This window comes from Mastomys coucha, unplaced genomic scaffold (genome assembly GCF_008632895.1).
Source record: "Mastomys coucha isolate ucsf_1 unplaced genomic scaffold, UCSF_Mcou_1 pScaffold16, whole genome shotgun sequence".
In the NCBI taxonomy this organism is placed as follows: domain Eukaryota; kingdom Metazoa; phylum Chordata; class Mammalia; order Rodentia; family Muridae; genus Mastomys; species Mastomys coucha.
The window spans coordinates 89,790,265-89,797,879 of record NW_022196898.1 but is presented as its reverse complement, the minus strand read 5'-3'; positions in this window follow the sequence as shown (position 1 = coordinate 89,797,879).

Below are 7,615 nucleotides of genomic sequence, written 5' to 3'. Positions count from 1 at the left end.
TCCCTCTCCCCTCCCACAGTTCACCAACTCTCTCTCTCCTGCTTCCTGGCCCTGGTATTCCCCTACAATGGGGCATAGAGCCTTCACAGGACCAAGGGCCTCTGCTCCCATATCCTCTGCTACATATGCTGCTGGAGCCATGATTCCCCCCATGTGTACTCTTTGTTTGGTGGTTTACTCCATCGGAGTTCTGAGGGTACTGGTTAGTTCATATTGTTGTTCCTCCTATGGGGCTGCAAACCCCTTCAGCTCCTTGGGTTCTTTGTCTAGTCCCTCTGCTGTCACATTCTGTGATCTGTAGCTACTGTCCCAAGTCACCCATTCTACAGAGAATGCTATCTCTGCTCTGCAGTTCACACCTGGGCACAGAACCTACCTATATGCAGCTCTGACTAGGGCTTTGCTTTGTGGAGGTCTCTTACCATATGTGGGAAGGACAGCCAAAGTTCTTCCTTCCTCTTCTAAGTAATATATGCTTACGTGGGAAAATTTTAATCGCACATGCAGAAGCTGATGGGATTGTGCAAGACTGTAGACTCAGCTTTTCTGCTTTCTTCTTTCTAGTATTCTTGAACAAGCTTGCAACCTATTTTTTCCCTCAAGAATCCATCGCCTCCTCTCTCCAAGCACTGGTTACACCACTGAGCTATACTCATTTCTTTGTATTTCTCGTAAGCTCCCACTCCAAGCTTCAACACACAGTAGAGTCTGCTTTCATGAAGCAGTTATTGGGGTGCTGAAATTCAACCCAACAAGTGAGAAGGCAGTACTTGGAAGACATTCTACAGACAAATTCTGAGAAAATAGTCCAGATAAAACATACAAGGGTTGTAAATTTATCTTCCTTCAAAATTACCAGGAAGTGATCAAAATTTATCTGTCAGGCCATCAAAATTTTTTCTTCATCAGTTTTCAAATGTTTGAGAAGTCCTTTGGCCCACTAACCACACTCAGCAGGTGACAACTAGTGATTGAGTTTCAAACTTGGTGGAGACATGTTGCTGTGCATCAGCCTGTTATCGTCTTGTTTTCTCTTGCGGTCATGCCTTCATGCAACACAAACAGTTTTAATTTCAAGTCAATATTCCCACTGTCATTGGGTTCATATTCCTACTGATGATCAGCGTGTTTGGGAAGCTAGCCTGGAAAATAGCTCTCACATAATTCATGAGTCATGTCTCCTGATGTTCAGACAAAGTATCTGACCAAGGTAATTTAATGAAGAACTTATTTTAGTCTGTAATTGGAGGGGAGTATTAATTATGGCAGGGAAGACCTGCTAGTGGAAGCATGAAGCTCAGGTTACACTGTGAGCCAAGCGGGAAGCAGGAAACAAGGAATGCTGTTTCTTAGCTTGCTTTTACCTTCTTTTTAGTCCAAGATCCCAGCTTGTGGAATTGTGTTTCCCATAGTTAAGGTGAACTTACAGGTGAGCCTACTTTAGATGTTGTCAAGCTGACAATCAGAACAAACCCCTTGTCAACTAGACATAAACACATCATTTTAGTTAATGGTCTTCCACTCTTTGCCCCCACATACTCATGGCCATGTTACACTGCAAAAACGCATTCAGTTCACATTCAAAAGTCTTTAACAGTTTTAAAAAGTCCCACTCTTACCTGATTGTATTGTCTTAACTTCGAGCTTCTCTGACATAAGAGAACAAATCACATAATTGCATGATGGAGTGGCATAGGATAAATATTTTCATTCAGAAATGGAAGAATGGGACTATATCTAGGAGTGATTGTATCAAGTAAGGTGAACATCCCATGGACAAACATTAATACTAAGCCCTGCAGCTACTACTCAGGTGTCTGTGCTTTGTGACAGAACCCTCCAAGTTCTAAAGAACCTGAGTAGCCTTGGCCCATCAGCCCAACAGAAGCACACATATCATCTCTCTTGGCATGGGTTCATTTCATGTTTGAATCTCTCCTCAATCTTTCCTTCCTTCCATCTCCAACAACCTGGGGTCCCTACTATCTAGAAACCTAGGTACCACCTTCACAGTTTCATGCAGTGGCCTTAGGGGAACTCACTGCAAAACCTCTGATCCTGTCACACATTGCTGGACCTCAACAGTTCTCTAAAACTGTGCAGCAAAAGTCTGAGAACCCTTTAATCTTTCATGCCTACAAACTCAGTGCCAAAGGCTATGCTGGCAAGACATGTTGCTAACTTGGGATGTAGCCAGGTTCCACTGGAGCACAGTGGCAATGACTTCTTAAAGCTTGTGGGAATGAATTACAAAATTAATATCCTAGGTAGTTACTATTATTGTTTTAGATTTGGTTGCTTTGTTTTGTTTTAAAGCAGGAACCCCTTTATGACATACGGTCAGCACAGGCTTTCTTCTCTCCGATAAATTTGTGGTTTTATACATTGTTGCTAGGATGGAATAGGTTGTGCTTTCAGGGATTTCCTGTTATCCTAATGAAAAGACTGGGGGGGGGGGTGCCTCTTTAACAAATGCAGCTATGTCAGCTTCGCTGCATTTGCATGAAATTTTAAAGTTGTTTATACAACTTTCCTTTCTAAATTTTACCTTTTCCTTACTAAGACAAAACTGCCCACTCTTGAAGTTCTAGCTAGAGCAATAACGCAAGTAAAAGTGATCAAAGGGGACACAAATTGGAAAGGAAGAAGTCAAAGTATCACTATTTATAGATGATAGTGTACCTAAATGACCCCAAAATTCTACTAAGGAATTTCTACAGCTGATAAACACCTCCTGTAAAATGGCTAGATATAAAATCAACTAAAAACAACTAGTAATTCTCCTTTACACAAGTGATGTATGGGCTAAGAAAAATATTAGGGATACAAGACCCATTACGATAGCAGCAGCAAAAATATATAATGTCTTAGTATGACTTTAACCAAGCAAGTGAAAGACACAAATGACAAGAACTTCAAGTCCCTAAAGAAAGAAATTGAGGAAGATATCAGAAGATTAAAAAAAAAAATCTCTTGGGCTTATGGATTGACAGGGTTAACATAGTAAAATTGGCCATTTTACCAAAAGAAATCTACAGATCCCATGCAATTCCCATCAAAATTCCAAGACAATTCTTTACAGACCTCAAAAGAGCAATTCTCAACTTCATATAGAAAAACAAAAAACCTGGATATGTAAAATAATATTGTACAATCAAAGAACATCTTGAGGTTCACATCCCTGATTTCAAGCTATCCTACAAAACATTAGTAATGAAAAACTGGATGGGATTTGAGAGGCCAAACCTACTCCATCTGTGACCAGCCCCTCTCTTAAAAGAAAAAAAAAGGCCCGAGAAATTGGCGTACAGCAGAACCCAAGCTATATCCAAGTACCAACAAGGACCCTGTGACTTCTCCTTGGCCAGAGTTACTTCCTAGCTACCTCCTAGCAACAGACTAATCGAAAGTGTACTTTAAGACTGTTAGTGATTGTATATCACCTTGCTTCAGAGCACTCACCTGTTGGCTTGCACTAGTCATTCAATTAGATGCTCACCAGGCTGGACATCCCCTTCATTTGCTTCCATTTTCTATAAAACCTTGTACTGATGAGAGTTCAGGGTCTTTCACCAAACTGCCCTGTGTGTCAGTGGTGAGTAGGCCCAAACTCGAATTTATAATAAAGAGATTCTAATGTGATTACATTGGAGTCAACTCCTTGGTGGTCATTTGGGGGTTCACAAACACTTCCTGGCACAACAGTATGGTTGATCAATGGAATAGACCAACCAGAAGTTGACCAACAAATATGGACAAGTTATATTTGACAAAGAAGCCAAAACTATACAATGGAAAAATGAAACCATCTTCATGAAAGCACCTTCAGCAAATGGTGTTGGTCTAACTGGATGTCTGCATAGAGAAAACTACAAATAGACCCATTGCTATCACACTATACAAAACTCAATTCCAAGAGAATCGAGGAATTCAACCTAAAACCAAACACACTACATCTTATAAGAGAGAAATTGGGGAACTGCCTTGAACTCATTGGCACAAGGGACAAATTCCTGAACAGAACATCAAGGGCTTAGGCCCTAAGATCAACAATTTTGAGACCTCATAAAACTGAAAAGGTTTTGCAAGGTTAAGGACACCATCAATAGGACAAAACATCATCCTACAGAATGAGAAAAGATCTTCACCAACCCTACATGGAACAGAGGAATAAAAAAAAGAAAGAACTCAAAAAACTGAATATCAAGAAACCAAATAACCCAAATAAAAAATGGGGTACAGTGCTAAACAGAATTCTCAACTGAAAAGTTTCAAATGGCTGAGAAACACTTAAGGAAATGTTCAACATTATTAGTCATCAGGGAAATCCAAAAGACTATGAAATTCCATCTTATACCTGTCAGAATGGCTAAGACCAAAACTCAAACCATAGTGCAAGCTGTCAAGAACATGGAGCAGGGGAAAACTCCTCCATTGCTGGTGAGAGTGTAAACTTGTACAAATACTTTAGAAGTCGATTTGGCAGTTTCACAGAAAATTGGGAATAATTTTACATAAACACCAACTATACTACTTCTGAGCGTATATCCAAAAGAATCCTCAATATACCACAGGGATACTTGCCCAATTTTGTTCATAACAACCTTATTTATGCAATAACCAGAAAGTAGATTGAGGGACAACTTAGATGTCCTTCAACTGAAGAATGAATTCTGTGATACATCGACACAATAAAATGCTATTCAGCAATTAACAACAATGGCATCATGAAACTTGAAGGTAAATGGATGGGACTTGAGAATGCTGTCCTGAGTGAGGTAATACAGAATCAGAAAGACACGTATGGTATGTATTCACTTATATTTGGACATTTGCCATAAAGTGAAAGATAACCAGGCTATAATACATAGAGCCAAAGAACCTGTGTAATAAGGAGGACCCAAGGGAGGATTCATGAGTCTCACTCAGAAGGGCAAACATAATAATCATTAGAGGTGGATAGAGGAGGATGTGGACAAGGGGCTATCTCTGACTGTTGCCTGCCGTTGGATTCCACTTCCTTTACCTGAACTGCATGGTTGGACCTCAGTGGGAGAAGAGGTGCTTAGTCCTACTGGGTCTAGATGTCCAAGGTTGGGGTAGTAACCAATAGAGGCTTCCCATTCTCAGAGGGAGGGATTTGGAAAGGCACGATTGGGAGGAGAGTAGGAGTGTGGGCTGAGATTGGAATATGTATTAGTCAGGCTTCTCTAGAGTCACAGAACTTATGGAATGTCTCTATATATTAAGGGAATATATTGTAATGATTTACAGTCTGTAGTCTAGTTAACCCAACAATGGGCAGCTATCCATGTCAAGTCCAAGAATCTAGTAGTTTCTCAGTGCCCTGAGGCCGATTGTTTCAGCTGCTCTTCTGTTTAAGACGGAATCAAGTAGAAGTAGGTTCCAAAAGATATACGAGCGAGTAAGTGCATGTAGTCTAAGACAAATGAGTCTTCCTTCTTCCAATCTCCTATGTACACCTCCAGAAGAAAGTATGGCCCAGATTAAAAGTATGCATTACCAGGCCTGGATCTGCAACTTGCTTTGTCCAAGGCTGACATTGAACTCAGAGATCTGCTTGACTCAGTCTCCTGGGATTAATGACATGCAGTACCTTGCCTGGGCCTAAACTTTTCATGGCCACTATGCCTCAAGATCTCCATGTCAACATCTGGGCCAGAAGCCTGTGTCTTGCAGCCTCAGGATCTGGATTACAGGTGTGCCCTCTGTTTCTGGATTGTAGTTCATTTCAGATGTAGTCAAGTTGACAACCAGGAATAGCCTCATGATCCATCCCTTGTCAATGGCACAAATCATATCTTATGTACAAATGCAACAACAACGAGGTCATAAATACAGCTAACACAATATAACTATCCCTAGTACAATCACATTGTAAATTTAGGTCAATGTCCCTCCAGAACTTAAATACCAATTGATATTCCCTTAATTGATGTTAAAGAAATTGGAAGAAAACACAAACATCTATACAAATGTGTTCTTAACAAAATAAAAGAGAATCATGCCATATAAATTCTCATTTTTGCAACTGGTCATGTGGCCTTAGGTGGTATTTATAACTTCCTCCACTACCTATTCTTGATTTCCCTCTACAAGCATCTCAGCAGGTCTTGGCTCTTTGCCTGGAGTGACCCATACCTTCATTCCTGATGGGTCTGTGCCCTTTGTCATCCTGCTTGGAACAAGCTGTCATTGGGTCCCATTGACTTTACTCATAGGATATGTTAGTACTAAGAGACACCCTAAAGGATCTCCTGCACTCTAATATAACCCTCCTTACCTCCAATGTGGGGAGGCAATCCAATTTCTCCAGGATAATCTGTCTTTCTACTCCCTTGTAACACTGTTATTCCTTTTTAGCCTGTTGGTTTAAGGGCATTAGATTCCCAAAATGACCAGGGGGAAGTCTGAGTTTTCAATTCAATGGAATGTTTGTTTTCTGGATTGTAGTTCATTCTAGATGTAGTCATGTTGACAACCAGAAATAGACATCACAGAATGTAATGTGAATTTTCAAAACTATGAAAAAAAAGAAGAAAAGAAACTTTGGAAATTTAAAAAAAAAAAGATAAAAGAAAAAAAAAAGAACAACAAAATCCCTTCTCTCACTCTAGAGCTTAATAAAAGCACTCAGGTGCACCCATTGCAACGTCTGAATGAATGCTTTATAATATCTTGATATTTCCTCCACCAAGGAAACTCACACCCCAAGCGTACACAGGACACTTGCCACCCACAGCTAGACTTGTGGTCACAACGGAGCCCAAATGGCCTGTAGCCCAATTCCCAATGAAGTCCTTGTGTTCCTATGAAACCTCACAGGCCATTCTGTACTGTGTTTCTCTCAACCTCCTGGTTCCCAGACCAAATATGCATTAAGTGCTCCTACAGCACTCTACGGCTTGCCTATCTCAAGGCTCCATGCCCTTCCACACCCCTCATGAAAACATGTTCCATGCTGCAGACCAATAAGATCAGGTTTCTCATTGTCTCCCTAGAAAGTGCTTGTTCCTGCTATTTCTTTTTTTGTTTTGTTTTGGTTTTATTAGATATTGTCTTTATTTGCATGTCATATGATATCTCCTTTCCCAGTTTCCCCTCCAAAAAAAAAGAAAAAATAATAAAATAAAAATAAAAAACAAAACCAAAAACAAACACCTGTTCCCTCCGTTCCCTCCTCCCTCCCCCTGCTTACCGTCCCACCCTCTCCTGCTTACCAGCCCTGGCATTCCCCAACACTGGGGCATAGAACTTTCCCAGAGCCAAGGGCCTCTCCTTCCATTGATGACCAACTCGGCCATCCTCTACTATACATATGCTGCTGGAGTCATTAGTCCCACCATGTGGACTCTTTGGTTGGTGATTTAGTCCCTGGGATCTCTGAGAGTACTAGTTAGTTCATATTGTTGTTCCTCCTAAGGGGCTGCAAACCCTTCAGCTCCTTGGGTCCTTTCTCTAGTTCCTTCATTGGGGACCCTGTACTCAGTCCAATGGATGGCGGTGAGCCTCTACTTCTGTATTAGTCAGGTACTGTCAGAGCCTCTCAGGAGAGAGCTGTATCAGGCTCCTGTCAGCCAGCACTTGCTGGCAT